This window comes from Adiantum capillus-veneris, chromosome 4, assembly GCF_014529385.1.
Source record: "Adiantum capillus-veneris isolate H3 chromosome 4, ASM1452938v2, whole genome shotgun sequence".
NCBI lineage: Eukaryota > Viridiplantae > Streptophyta > Polypodiopsida > Polypodiales > Pteridaceae > Adiantum > Adiantum capillus-veneris.
Window position 1 is genome coordinate 106,114,301 of NC_140934.1, and position 15,319 is coordinate 106,129,619.

The window sequence follows — 15,319 nt, forward strand, 5'->3', positions numbered from 1 at the left end:
TCAAAATTTTTCCAAGTTATGATGGCTGGTGTTTTGGTCTTTTGAGCCATTTATGCTGTTATGCTACTGAAATTCTGGCAAAATCAAAGGATAAAATAGGTGTGCTTTCTTGGGAGCTTCATGGTTGGCTTTAATGGATTATCAAAATGGCCCTCAATTCACTCCTTTTCATTTAACTCAAAGAATCCAGATAAATGTTCATGTGTACAGGAAGATTTTTTTCCAGCAGCGCATAGTCTTTATGTTCGGGCCAAGAAGATTACGAGAGATCCTGGAATGTCCTTTGCCTGTTGTAATTCCAATGATCAACTATGAAAACTCATTTGATGTGCATGTGTTTGTCCTTATCTAAAGTTGAGCTCCATTGAGGTTTCTGGGGATTGAGTCAGTCAAAAGTTTTGGGTTCTTGCACGTGTGTTCGAAGGGGTTCTCAAAGCATTGAAACTTGGGTAGCCATGGCTTTCTCTTATCCGAAGTGATGAAGATGTGGAAGACTTTTTGGAGAAGATGGAGGTTGTCTGTATTAGCAACCAGATTCATGACCCGGCACAGATGTTACGTCTTCTCCAAATTTTTTTGAAGAGTGATGCACGAGTTTGGTCCAAAGCATTTGAAGAGGAGTTACGTGGGGATGATCCACCCGTAAGGTTGAGTTGGGATAATCTACGGCATGGATTGGAAGTGGAGTTTGTGAAGACAGAATATCCTTACAAATTGTGGCAAGAAGTACAGGCTTTAGTGCAAAAGGAAGGTGAGCCAGTAGATGCTTACATACGTAAGTTTTCATTGGCATGGGAGTGGATGTACAAGGGCTTAGCACCACAGGTACCCCTGCCTGACATGATGAAGAAGGATAGGTTCTTGGCTGGGGTCTTTGGGAGAATATACGTTGGATAGTGGAGCTAAAGAAGCCTATGACATATGAAGATGCACTAGAGGTAGCAAGGAACAAACAGTGGAAGTAAAGGAAAATGAGCCAGTTAGGGGTGCAGTCTTTGCCCATGAGGTCTGAATTTCAGCCTATGGATTCTTCGCAAGGTCGCATGTCAAGGGTTCATCATGAACCAGTGGTTTCGGTTACTCCTTAGGTTATGCTAGCAATGGTCACTACAACAGTGCAAGATGATGGGCTAAGGCAAGACATGAGGCAAGTGGTAGATTTAATGAATAATATCAGCCTAAACATGCTAGGTCAGGTGGGAAATAATCGAGGTCGAGGAAGGTTTGCAAATCAGCCAGGAGGCAAAGAAAGACCTAGGAATGGTGTTGGACAAAGCAACGGTAGGTTCTGGAGGCAGACGCCCACATGTTATAATTGTGGAGAGTTGGGCCACATCAACCCGCAATGTGATAAGCCACCAAGGATGGGTGGAGACATGTACCCATTGCCAAGACAGGTGCTAACTAGGTCAAATGATTATGGCATCGAAATTAAGGGAGATGAAGGAACCAGTCGATTAACCCAGGAGGAAAAGGGAAAGACAAAATTGTTAAGTGTAGTCACCTTAGAGAAGGCATCAGTGATGCCTATTGGAAAGAGGACCACAGAGGAAAAGGAAGGAAGAAGTGCTCCAGGTCCTAGTAAGAAGAAAGGAAAGAGCCATGAAGGCGAGGATGTCAAGGCCAAGAGGAAAAGGAAAGCTCATTGTAAGTTTCATGTTTCAGATTTTCCACTAGGGGATGGGCAATTAAGCTATGACTTGAAGGAGGATGTGACAATCAGGAAGGCGGATGTTACTTTTGGGAAGCTCAATATAGAGATGGTTCCTAAGCTAAAGCGACAGTGGAAGAGGATGGTTAACCCAATGGAGAAAGAGCCAGAGAGAGGTTCAGTGAAGGTGTTGGCGATGGATGAGCTACTAGACATTTGTCCAATACTAGATGTATGGCACAAAAGAAAAAATCTATCACAAGGTTATGTTGATGGTGGAGCCCAAATATGTGTCATAACACACTCATGCATTGAGAAGATGGGTCTTACAGTGTCTGGGGTGTTAGGCTTCCGGATCAGATTGGCAAACCATCAAAAAGTAAAATGTTTGGGTGTTGCAAAGAGCTTAGAAGTGGAGGCGTATGATGCGAAGGCAGTGGTTGATTTTCATGTGATGCCAACTGGGTTGGGAGCATATCCTATTATATTGGGCATACCATGGTTACATGCAGTGGGAGCTGTTCAAGATTGGCGACGTGGTACGATTAGCCTCTACGGAAAGACAGGTGCCAAGAAGCTTTATAATATGGACACAAGGAAACGATTGGAGGAGCTTTATGAAGATGAGGATGATTCTAGTGATGAAGACTATTCCACAGTGACTGATGAGGACAGTGATAGCACTACCAGCAGTGATGAGGATGTTGATGTTGCATTTCTTTTGATGGACAAAGGAGTCCAGGAGTCTGGTTTAGTTGCATTTGCAAATGAGGTTGAAGATGAAAGTGAAGGGCCTTATGAAGTGATTGAAGGGCTGATGCAAACCAAGGTTGAATTGTCAAACAAGCAAGAATTGATGACACAAATGATCAGTGGAGACCTCTCAACTATGGAGAAGGAGAGATATTTGCACATGCACGTCTATGATAAAATAATTGATGGTTTTCTTGATGCAAGGTTGATATATGGCATCTCTACAGGTTTACCTTGGGAACCAGGTGGAAGCTTGATTAAGTTTTTGATGCAGGGAATACCAAGTGTTTTTGTGTGGGATCTAGGTGGAATGAGCATCTACTAGTGTTGTTGTTGCTAAGCATGAATGCTCTAGCAGGCTAGGGGATGGGCATATTATGTCAGGATTTTTTTGGAGCAAGTGATTGCGCATATGTATATACACATGCATGGTGCATCAAATAAAGCATTGCCCATTTTCCAGAGCCAGGTGGTTACGTGGGGCCCACATGTGTACAGGTAGGACAGCATGTACATAATGCATCGATTTTCACTATCACCAGTACCAGTGTGTTTTTTCTATAATAATGAGGAGTTGGTAGCATGTAAAACTTCTCAAGGAAGCTATCCGCGGGCCGATGACATGAGGTAAGCAGGTGCGTCAGATGGCATCTAGTGGCGTCAGGAGGTCGAATGGGGTCAATACTCGCACGTGAAGAAGTACGGACACAACTTGGGTGTTTTCTTGTGATAATTATGCAGAAAGGTCATTATGAGGACCATGTTTTGGGACCACTTCACGTGGTTGCGGGATGCATTATTGGAAAAAGTAGAGTGCCAGGTGTGCAGATGATGCAAAAAGGTGACAACTATGCACTGCGAGGTCAGTTTTTAGCCTGTCACGTGGTCCGTTTGAGGTCATCTAAAAGGCCAAGGGTGTCCAACTAATAAATCTAAGTGTGGGAACTGAAAAACAAGAGAGAAGACGAGAAAAAACGTGGAGAAGAGAGGAGGAACAGCCGCAACTGTGTTTTTGGGGTTTTTGGAGCCTGTTTTGGCCATAAACTGCTCATCCGAGGTCGGATTTGAGCACTTTGACTTTGCAGACTGGGGTTTTGGGCCGTTCCCGAAACGATGGCGCTGTCCCTTTTGCCAAACTCCTCACTATTTTTCTGCCGTTTTGGCTGTGTAAGTTTCTCCTATGAGCGAAGCTTCTGCTCCAATTTGTGATTGTATCTGGCATCTTTTACCCATATTGTGTGAGCTATTTTCCCCCTTGGTGTTGGCCCAAGCTCAACTATATCTAAATATAAAAAATTCTCCTCTTTTGAGCTGAGTTTTTTGGGTGTGTGTGTGTGTGTGTGTGTGTGTCTCTGTGTGGAGTGGGCAAGTGGATAGTCTCTCTCCTCTCACTCCATCGGTGTGTTCCCTGTCTCGGCCATGTGGGTTGTGTAAGCCGAGTGGTGCCCCATAGTGTGTGTGTATATCGTTCCAAGAGTGTGTGTCGGGTCAATATAGAGGCGTTCTGTGTGTTTCCATCTCGCTCACAACGGTTGAAAGGCACTAAAGATCGACTATTAATACCATGGGTAAGCTTCTCAATTTTCTCTGGTCAACTAAGCTGTTGAATTGCGAGAGCCAAGTATTTCATGTTTGAAGGTTGACTAGAGGCTATACCTAGAAGACCTCGTATTTAAGCTACGATAAAAGGAGGAATCCCTAACCTCGAGCGAGATTTTTCGAGTGATCCCTAAACCGAGCAAGACAAGACAAGGTACATTATCAACGAACCAAAATCAATCAAGGTTCTTATATGTATTTAAAGCTTTAAAACAAGCAATAAAACAAGTTCCCACCTTTTGACTACAAGCACCTCCCCAATATTTTTGTGCAAAGAGCTCTCCTTGAACATGTGCTTGTGCAAAGTGTCTCCTATGGGCTAGAAAATCTATTGTACAATTCAACCTTTCCATAAAAATGGAATTAAAAAATTCAAGTGTCTCCCATACCCCTACCCACATGTGAAAAAAATAAGGCTCCTTGCCACTCTATAAATGGCATGACTTGAAATCGGGTAGTTTGTACAATGCGGATGCCTTGCATATATCCACAACCTCTCCATTTGTCACAAGTTTTGGCTAGTGGAAACAACCTTCTATACCCAAATGCACTCTCCTTTCCACTTCCTCTATTGTCATAAAGGACAAGAGTGCAAGGGAAAGAGGATCTTAAACTTCTCTCTCTCTCTCTCTCTCTCTCACACACACACACACACACACACACACACAAACTTAATATTTGAAGTTACTGTATCAATGTAATAGTATTCGTCCTAGGGTTTCAACTGTGTGGACATTATTTTTAGAATCCCCATAACATGGTTTATGTTCACTTTGGCTACCCTACCATTGCGGGGAAGAATTTGGTGGTGTTGACATAGGTGATATTGAAAAACGTTAAAATTCAGGCGATGGGTTTATTAGGGTGCACTAATGGAAGAGTGTGAGGTTCAGAGATTCATCATCATTATTAGTGGTGTACCAATGACGGTGTTTCTTGCACTTGAGTGAAAAAGAAGAAGAGAAGAAAGATATCAATGAAACATAGGAGTTTAGGTGAGAGAAAGGTTAATTCTTTTCTTTCTTGGTGGAATCTCTAAGCCCTTATCCAAGATATTTCTAAACTTTGACCGTGTTGCGCCCTCTTGGAGCCCCGATACACAACTTCCATTGCAAACCCAATGGCCATCTCTCTCTCTTGAGTTCAACTCTCCTCGTCGGATAGATCTTTAAGGTCTCTTTGGATAGTTTCCTACGACGTTAAAATTCTCTTCTTCTCTCTCTTACAAAAGAATTAACCTCTATGCGTGAATGTCTCTGTGCAGACATTTGCTTGGAGAATGGTGCCCTATTTACTGCGGTTGGCCCGCTGTGTTGTGTAGCGCTTGCAGACCCCCCCATTGCTGCACCTGCGTCGCTCGAGTCTCTCACCACCCTCTGCAACACCACCATTTACCACTCCCTATGCCTATCCATGCTGGGGAAGCCCTTTTAAGTTGCTAGGGAAGTCCTTTTGATCAACCCTACAAGCCTCAAGAATGGACTGTGAAGATGGATGATCGGCAAAATATTTCTGACTGTGATCCATTAGCATTGTCCCTCCCTCTGCAATCACAAAAGTTGCACCCAATTGTCGTCCATCACCCTTCAAGTTTCCGGGAACACTGACTTTCTTCAAAGCATCCTTCACATTAAAAAGCATCTTGGCTGTGCTAAGAATCACTGATTTTATGCTAAGTGCCTGGTGAATCTTCTTGCCATTATCAATGTAAAGCTCTCTATCTCAAAAGCCACCCTGTTGGAACTCCTCAACACCAAGTTTCTCAATTCCAACGAAAAACACACAAACATTGTGGGCCTCGAGTGTGGGAACGATCTTCTGTAGCCCCAAAGCATTGTGTCTGCATAGCTTGCATCCAAAACCCCACAAAGCATGAATAACTACGGTCTGTTGATCTTGCCAGAAAGAGCCAACTTTGACAGACTTCGCATCAGCGGGACCTTGCACCTTCTTGATTTCTTGCACCTTGCATCAGCTACGGTTGTGATCCCTTTTTCGATGCGATAGCTGTTGAGATGGCACAATGGGATAGCACCTTAGGTAGAAAAGCGCCATCTCTCTCTCTCTCTCTCTCTCTCTCTCTCTCTCTCTCTCTCTCTCTCTCTCTCTCTCTCTCTCTCTCTCTCTCTCTCTCTCTCTCATGAACTACAATACTTGCAGTAGCTGTTATTTAGCGTTTAGAGCATGCAAGTTAGCGATACGCAAAGATGCTATTAGGGAGGTTTCCAGCTTTTATGCAATTGAATGGGCATGCATGAAAGTTTGACTGCTACTAGTTGCTCTCTGCATTGCGCTTTTCTATCTGGGCCGCCCCCTGTACTGGAAGCTCTCTACCTCCCTCTAGTCATCCACGCCGGCGTGGATGGGTAGAGAGAAATTTTTCTATTGCGTTGTTCACTCCTCGATTTCTAGGTCTACCCATCCTCTCCCTCCCTCTAGCCATCCGTGCCGACGCGGATGGCTACAGAGAGATTCTCCTTCAGTTTTTTTCCACTCCCCCATTTTATTTTCATTGACTTGAGTATGTCCTAACGATTTTAAAAAATGACAAACACGCGAATCTTTCCAGATGCACCATCGCACGAAGCAGGAAGGGAGGCACAAAGCATACGATGGAGGCAGGGACAAGGACGGGATAAACACTTTTTTTTCTAAATCCTTAGCACTCTCCGAAAGCAACCAAATGATGAGGCTTAGTTGGTGTAGGTCAAGGGATGCAAGAGTGAATTTCCATAGAGTGGGGGTTCGAATAGTATGCAGGGCCCTTTTGTTTGACACAATAAATGACAAACTTGAGGGTGCGAGGATGAGAGTGTCGTTATTGAGTTGGGAGGAATCTAGCCACTAAATGAATATAATAGAGATCCCACGATTCAGTAAAAAGCCACTATTGGTGAATCTTAGCAGATGCAAGAAAAAAAAAGCTAGTATTGATGAATCTTGGTAGATGCGGGTGAAAAAATTCCAGACTGAAGGTGCCGATTGCAGTCCGCACAGAGAGAGAGAGAGAGAGAGAGAGAGAGAGAGAGAGAGAGAGAGAGAGAGAGAGAGAGAGAGAGAGAGAGAGAGAGAGAGAGAGAGAGAGAGAGAGAGAGGGAGATACGAGGGCGATCGATGGGGGCTATGGGTGCAGAGTAGGTAAAACTGTTTTTTTTTTAAACTTTGTGAATCTCTTGAGACAACATCAATTGTTGGATGTCAGGTTGGCTAGGTGAGTTGAACTTTAGGACATCACGCGAACATTGTGCGTTCGAATCTCTCATCCGCCTTTTACTAGAGATCAATCTCAGCATAGCATTGGAACTTGAGGATGGGATCCGAGGAGGTATCCCATGAAGTATTGAATATAATAAAGGTTGTACCAGTATATACCCAATATAATGATATAATTTAAACCAATATAAATCTAAGGTATCCAAATTCACTCTTTCTTCATTCTTTTTTGCACATCCTCTCCCTCCTCTAGCCATCCACGCCGGCACGGATAGCTAGAGAGAGATTCTCTTTCTATTTTTGCAAGTGTTCTCCACTCCTCAAAACAACTATTGTAAAAACATAGTTTATTCCCAAATCTAAGATATCCAAATGAAATCTAAAAAGATGCCAACTCTTCCATTTTGAAAGTTGCATTCTAAAATTTTATGCTCAACGGAGAAATTTACACTATAAATCAGGATATGTGAACAATGATTCTCTCTCTCTCTCTCTCTCTCTCTCTCTCTCTCTTTGTGTGCTTCTAGGAGTTTGAAATTAGGTATTAGTTATGTGTATAAGCACTCATATGCCTAGGCTTTGCATTTGCAGTGCATTGTATATCAGAGATACATCCTCAAATTTTTATTTATTTTCCAAAGAATTTTGGCAAGAAGAGTATCCTTTTATCTTTAGAAACAAGTAAGCAAATATTAGGGAAGAAAATATTTCTCACTAACATGATGCCAATTGCCCATAGGTAGTGTGGGTAGCGAGCCCTCATAGAAAGAGTGTACCTATCCATGTACATGGGTCACAAATGGAAGGGGCCTTTAGTATATGTACAAATGAGGAGCAATAATATTTTTACAAGTTGTTATGGATGAGAGAAGGAATGGATGGAGAGGTTGCCCATATGTCCAAGCAACACCATAGAGCCTAAATCATCAAAATCCCCTGTTCTTCAAAGTGTCTATGATTGCTGTTAGGTGGAACAATAGTTTTAGCCTCCTTCTGCAGGAAGTTTTTGACCACTTAATTATGACCTGCAAGAAGAGTAAGATAATGCTTCACCACAGAAGGAAGAAAATGGTGAAAGGGAGAACCCATGTCAGAATGGAATCTCTCCCACAAACGAGAATGGAGCCCCAAGTATAAGACACCCCACTCCCCCTGACAGCCCAATGAGTCAAGCCAGGGGACTATCCTCATCAGATTCGTCTGATTCTGAGGAGACAGCATTTCCTAGCACACAACTCAAGGACAGTGATTTATTTGAATCTTAGCTAATGGAGCAAAAGCACAACTGGGCTGTGAGCTAGACAAATCAGTAGATATTTTCATGAACCAAGCAGAAGAGGAGAGGCTTCCAATGGCTCATTCCTTCAAATAAAAAAGAAAGAAGTAACCATCCAAGGACCCTACAAGGATCTCAGTCTCTATGTCAAAACCTGCAAAGAATATCAAAAAATAAAGTGTCTTAATATTAAAGCCCTCACTTACAGTTACAAGGGTCTTATTGATCCCCTAAGGGCCCTTGTCATTAAAAAATGGCTTTTTGATACTAACTTCAGACCTGACTTCCTCTGTCTGCAGGAACTGAAAGTCACTGGTTCAAACCGAATTTCTAACCTGCACAGAATTGGCAAGGTAGAGGAGGTGCAGCTTTGGGCATAGTAGATAAATACAACCACCTAGTGACAACCCAACACTCCTCCCAGAAGGACAGTTGGATAGCAGTAACCCTTGGGCAACCGTTTAATTACACTCTTGTCTCTGTCTATGCTTCTAATTCATATGTGGAAAGATCTATTGCCTGGGAAGAGATCTCTAACCTCGCAGGTCCATGTATGATTTTAGGGGACTTTAATATGGTTGAGTTCTCTCTTTACAGATGGAACCAATTGGGGCCATCAATGAGAAGCTCTGAAAAGGCAAAATGGGAGCAAGTCCTAGTGAAGCACAACCTTGTTGATATCTCGGAGAATACTGGGCACACCTGGAGCAATAAACAAAATGGTCCATGATATAGAGCAGCCAGATTGGACAGGGTATACATGAGCTCCAGTTTAATGTAGGACTATTGGCAGGTAAATAGTTATAAAGATAACTCTATTGTTCTATCTGATCACTTGCCAGTCATCTTTGAACTTCAGAAAGATGAATGTATGTAAAAGGCAGGCTGGCCTCATCTGGATCAATCACTGCTTGCTTTAGACATTGTCAAAACTAAAGTTGAGAATATTTTTGAAACTGCATTCTATACTCATGTCTTTGCATTCAAAGCTTGGGATAGAGAAGTTAGGGAGACCCAGACACTTCTTACTGGTTTTAAAAAGAAAGCTAGGGCCATTAGAGAAAATAGAAGGATGATGATCATAAAAAACATAGAAGAGCTTGAAGCTCTGTCTGGTCCTAGTAGTCCTCCATCCCCCCTCTTAGATGATCTAAAAGCCAATCTTAGAGAAGAGGAGCTCCTAGCTGCTAAAGCCTCTCTCTAATGGACAAGAGAATTCTGGGCAGGTAAAATCAATAAACCAGATAAGTAAATGTTCAATCTGCTTAAGAAAAAGAAGATCAGGGACCTCGTCTCTTTGCTTAAGGATGAGAATGGTCTTCAGACACCATCTCATAAAGATAACATAAAGTTTGCCAAAAACTATTTTCCAGAGCCACTATTGCTATGGCAAGAAAAAAAAGTGTGCCTGAGGCTATAACTAAAGTGATGGATCAACCCCTAACTGAGGGGGAGCTGAGAAACACTATTGATGCTTTAAAGGATGGTAAATCTCCAGGCATAGATGGAATTCCAAATGAGTTCTTCAAAATATATAAGAGTTTTCTAATGCCCTATCTCTTGTCTATTTGGAAGGAGGCTTTAAAGGTAGGATCTCTCTTTACCTCTATGAACACTTGTGTCATTAAGCTCATACATAAAAGAGGGGAAAAGGAGGACCTAGGTAACTGGAGACCCATTACTTGTCTGACTTCTATTTACAAATCTTCTCTTTGGCCCTAGCTAGAAGACTGAGTGAACACATGAAGCATATCATTATTTTAGAGCAGAAGGGTTTTATAAAAGGCAGATACATATTGGATGCAATCATTACTCTATGGGAAGCCATGGAGTATGCACAGGACAGTGATCAAGAGTTCCTTTTCTTTAAGATTGACTTTGATAAAGCTTATGACAGAACTGAATGGGACTTCGTCTTTCAATCCCTGTTTGATATTGGTTTTGGAAAGACCTTTATAAAAAAATTTCATTTTTATTTGGAAATGCCTGTGCAAGAATTGCCATTAATGGAGATTTATCTGAGGTGTTTACTCTAAAGAGGTCTATCAGGCAAGGATGCCCTATAGCTCCTTTACTTTATGCTATCTTCTCTGACTCTCTTGGCTGGTTAGTGAAAGATGCACTAGACAAAGAAATCATGCAGGGTTTGAAGATTCCAGGGATGGATAGAGACCTTGTACTGCAACAATTTACAGATGACACTAACTCCATAATTGCTAATGACAGTGCTTCAGATACACAATTTTGGCAATGTTTGGACACATTCTGCAAAGCCAGTGGCTCAGTGATAAATCATAACAAAACAGGGTACATAAGTTCTAATGGTCAAACTCCTCAGGTAGTCACTATCTCTGGTTGCCATGAACTCAAGAATGGAGAAATCTTTAGGTTGCTTGGCATTCCAATGGGATTTAAAGTATCTTTTGGACAGAGATGGGAATGGGTATTAGATAAATTCAAACAGAAGTTGGGTAAATGGCAGCATGCACACTCCTCCATTTCATCCAGAGATTTTACTTTGAATCATTATCTATTGCCCTCACTCATTTACTTTTTGTCTTGTTAGTTCCCAGCTAAATACGAGATTAACCAAGTCTTTACTATGGCAAGGAACTTTTTGTGGGGAGGAGATAATGCTCACAAAAGGCTTCCCAAAGTCTCATGGGAAATCTGTTGTCTCCCAAAAGATAAAGGGGGGCTTGGACTGCTGAACCTTGAGAGATTATCCACCAGGCTTGCTGCCAAGTAGATTTATAGAGCCTCAGATTCCAATGATTACTGGGTTGCACTTATCAAAAGGGATATTCAGAAATTCAGATGTGCAAGCTAAAAATCCTGGTCAAACTTTCACCTCAGGGAGATCCTGTTGTCAACTGTTAATCTGCATCCAGTAGGATCCAAGCTGGTGTGTAGAATGTGGCTAGCCTGGAATACTGTAAGAGCACAATGGAAATCCTCAGCAGATTTTTACTCTAACCAGTCCGACTCTATATAATTTGGTATTTTTGCAGGAAAATCCTCTATATTACCTTGCAGAAAAGCTCACAAATGTCATAAAGCAGGCATTAGATACTGGGAAGATATCCTCCTCTAGGGCAAACTGAAGACAAACAGGAAACTCCATTTACAATTCTAAATCCCAATCCCCCTAGCCAATTGGTGTCTGGAGACAACAAATTTGAAGCTGGTACAGTTCACCGTCCCCCACAGAGCTACTCAAGCAGCAAACAGGTTGGGCAAGGTGACTGAAGATGTATACAAGCAATTTTTCCCCAAGGCAGGAGTAGAAGAGGACATAAATAAAAGACTAAACAAAATCTGGAAGATAGGTTGGAGTAGGAAGCAATGGACCTACAGATTTAAATGTCTTTGGGCATTTCCTTTGGACTCTACCCTCATGTGGCTAATCATCCATAATGGCATCTGGTCTGGAAGCAAAGCACTCAAAGCAAGAGTAAGTAATGGGGACTGCACCAAATGTCATAAAGCTATGGAAGACAACCTACATCTTTGGTTCAATTGTAAAGCTAATGGGGTATTAATAAGAGCCATTCAGAGTGTAACCAGCGAAATAAATCTAAAAGATTTATACTTCAAAGATTTCGAATTGGGGAACTGCAGGGGTCTAAACATCCCACTGTGGACCATCTGGAGAGGTTACCTTCTGTGGTTTATATGGAATCATAGGAATGCTTCTATGTACAATAACCCCTCTGTCTATCCCCTTTGTCTCCTTAAGTCTGACTTAAAGTATTCTGTCCTCAAGCTGTGTAGGAAAGTTCAAGAATCTCTATCACAAGGCTTGTTTGTATCATCTGTCTTAAAGACAATACATTGGCAAAAATGGCGCACTGTTGCCCCTTTGATTTACCACCATGCTAGGTTCAGAATGCTTTACCTCATGTAATAGTCTCTAAGTAGCAGGGCTGACCCACCCCTTATCTGTGGGTCCCCCCCCCCCCCCCCCCCCCCCCCCGCCTTGTATCTTGTTCTCTAATATAGTTCCACTTTTGTCAAAATAAAAAAATTGAAAAAAGCCTTACAACTTCATTCAATTTTTTGTTTTTAAAAGACTTATTTCAGTTTGTAAATGGTGTCATCATAGAAATTCTTTCTTAATGTCTCTATGGTGCTTCTCCTTTGTTTTTCCTAAATTTTCTAGATTAAATATCCACAATGAAAAGCCTTATATGTACCAAGTAAAGAGACAAAACACATGACCAGTCATAAATGATTTCATAAAGAGGGTTGCAGTTGTTGGCTTTGCAAGGTGCACTCCATGAAAGCATGGAAACCCGAATATCTCCAAAGATTTCATCAATGACATGGTGCCCGTTCTTGGAAATCCACATAAGATCACTTGCAATTTTTGTCCTTTTTTCCGCATAGTAGTTCCTAAGTAAAGAAAAATTACAAAGATGTTATAAATTTCCTTCAAACAAGATCTCTTAATACAGATTGTGTCACTTGTGTGACCCAATACTTAATGGCTAATCTTAATTAACTCTAGAATGAAACTGTTGTGTCATTTAAAACTTAATTTTATTGTTATAGTTGAAGATTTGTCCAAAAACATTTATGACAATGACGGTTGGGTGCTTTGAAAAGCTACGTTGTCCATTGTGGCCATTAAAAGCCACAAACCAAGGAAACTAACTGTCGCATCTCGTGGCAGCTCCCACTAGGAAGAATAAGGAAATGGAAGAAAAGAATGGAAGTTTTTTTTTTGGGGGAAAAACTCACGGAGATGTGAATGAGATTATATTAAGAATAACAAAAATTTACATTACAAGCTCTGCTCACAATCCCAGCCAGAGCAACCCAAGGATCATAAGGTAGCAAAGTAGACCATCAAAACATCATGGGACCGTACAACCCAGGTCGATCAATGGAGGCCATCCCCAACATACCAAGAAACAATAAGCATAACAAGAGCCAATACGCATACCATATACAACCGATAGGGCGGGGGCCGTAGTCCCCATCAATAAGAAACTTCTCGAGTTGCCACCAACGATGCACCACTACCACCGGTACACCCATTTCATTGAGAGGTACTCCATCGAGCTAGAGAGAAGCCATAAAGCTGGGAAGATCAATGGAAACCAGTGCATATGACACACCACCATCCAGGATAGTGCATGGAAGATGAAAACACTGCAAAAAATAAGTAAAAAACAGTAGATCTCAATCAGAAGCCACCATCAGGACCACATCCCAGCAGGCTCTTCAAGGGGAACCAACCCCTAGGACCACAAGAGCACCCAGATCCAAAGAGGAGCACTCCGCCTGGCCTGGCCGCCAAGACACGATGCCACCATGCACCATCGAACGGCCACACCAGCAGGACATGCCGCCGAGCCAGTCACACAAAACTTTCCACCATTTTCTCCCCCCAAGAGGAGGGCAAACAGGAACACGCACCTGTTTTGCCAAAATTGAGGGGAGGGTTGAGGAAGTGCAACGTCGTAGACGGGGCTGCCAGCCCCCCCTCCCGAGGCATCCCCAGTCCCTCATGCCTCTGCCCTTTCCCCAAAAGGGCCCCAAAACCAACTGCCATGCCCAAGCGCCCGCCCTACTGCCACAGGCCGCCTGATGCGCACCTCGCAGGTTGCAGAACCACTATTGTCCCTCTCGGAGTCACCAAAGACACAGATTAAAACCATGCATAAGGCAACAAAGATCACGTGTGTGCATATACACGTGCATATACAATTGTAACTAACTTTCCACCATTTTCTCCCCCTGAGAGGAGGGCAGACAAGAACACGCACCTGTTTTGCCAAAAATGAGGGGAGGATTGAGGAAGTGCAGCGTCGTAGATGGGGTTGCCGGCCCCCCCTCCCGAGGCATCCCCAATCCCTCAGGCCTGTGCCCTTTCCCCGAAAGGACCCCAAAACCAACTACCATGCCCAAGCGCCCGCCGTGCTGCCGCAGGCCGCCTGATGCGCACCTCCCAGGTTGCAGAACCACTATCGTCCCTCTCGGAGTCACCAAAGACACATATTAAAACCATGCATAAGGCAACAAAGATCACGTGTGTGCTTATACACGTGCATATACAATTGTAACTAACTTTGTTTTATTCAGTCAGTTAGAATAAATGTTGACCCATTATCTCCTCCCCCCTCCCCCCCCCCCCCCCCCCCCCCCCCCCCCATAAAAGGGTCTGTGATTGAATATTAGCAAAGAAGCAAGGTTACATTTCTCTGGTGAACCAAAGGAGGATGACAAAAAACAAAAGTTACATGGGGGAAGGTACTGTTTTCGCTGATTGACATAATTAAAAAAGTTTCCATTATAGCTGATCCTTTACAAACACAATCACCAAATAGTTCCACTAGGCAGAGAGCTAAGCACTTCCTGGAGGTGCACTATGATCCACAAACCATTGTTACCTTCTTAGCTTTTCTTCTTTATACCTACAATCATCTATCATTCTCTGTGAGTGCGTGTACGAGCCGTCTACTAGCAAGACCTCCTGTTGCTTATTTATGTTAGCGCTGTTGTAGAATCCCATGCAGTCATGAACCGGTGAAAGCATGTTAACCTGTCATACTTTTTCATGTCCCGAACAATGCTAACTAGCACAATTTTGACATATGTTAACTAGTACAATAACTTGAGCTACATCTCCAAGATCTATGACATATGATATATCAATAGAAAGCACTTGAAACAAGGAATCCAAATGTACAAGCTCCGAAAAATTTTGATATTATTTGTAAAAAATTTACCGGACGCCCAATTTTTTGAAGATGTGCTAACTTGAAACTCCTAACCAGCACAAAAAGTGCGACAGGTTAACATGCTTTCACGCATTCAGA

At 42.6% G+C, this 15,319-nt stretch overlaps 1 pseudogene; it reads right to left on the reverse strand.

Moving 5' to 3' along the window:
• Positions 1–5,410: 5,410 nt before the first annotated feature.
• On the reverse strand, positions 5,411–13,820 carry LOC147459746 (uncharacterized; annotated as a pseudogene).
• Between the last annotated feature and the right edge of the window lie 1,499 nt (positions 13,821–15,319).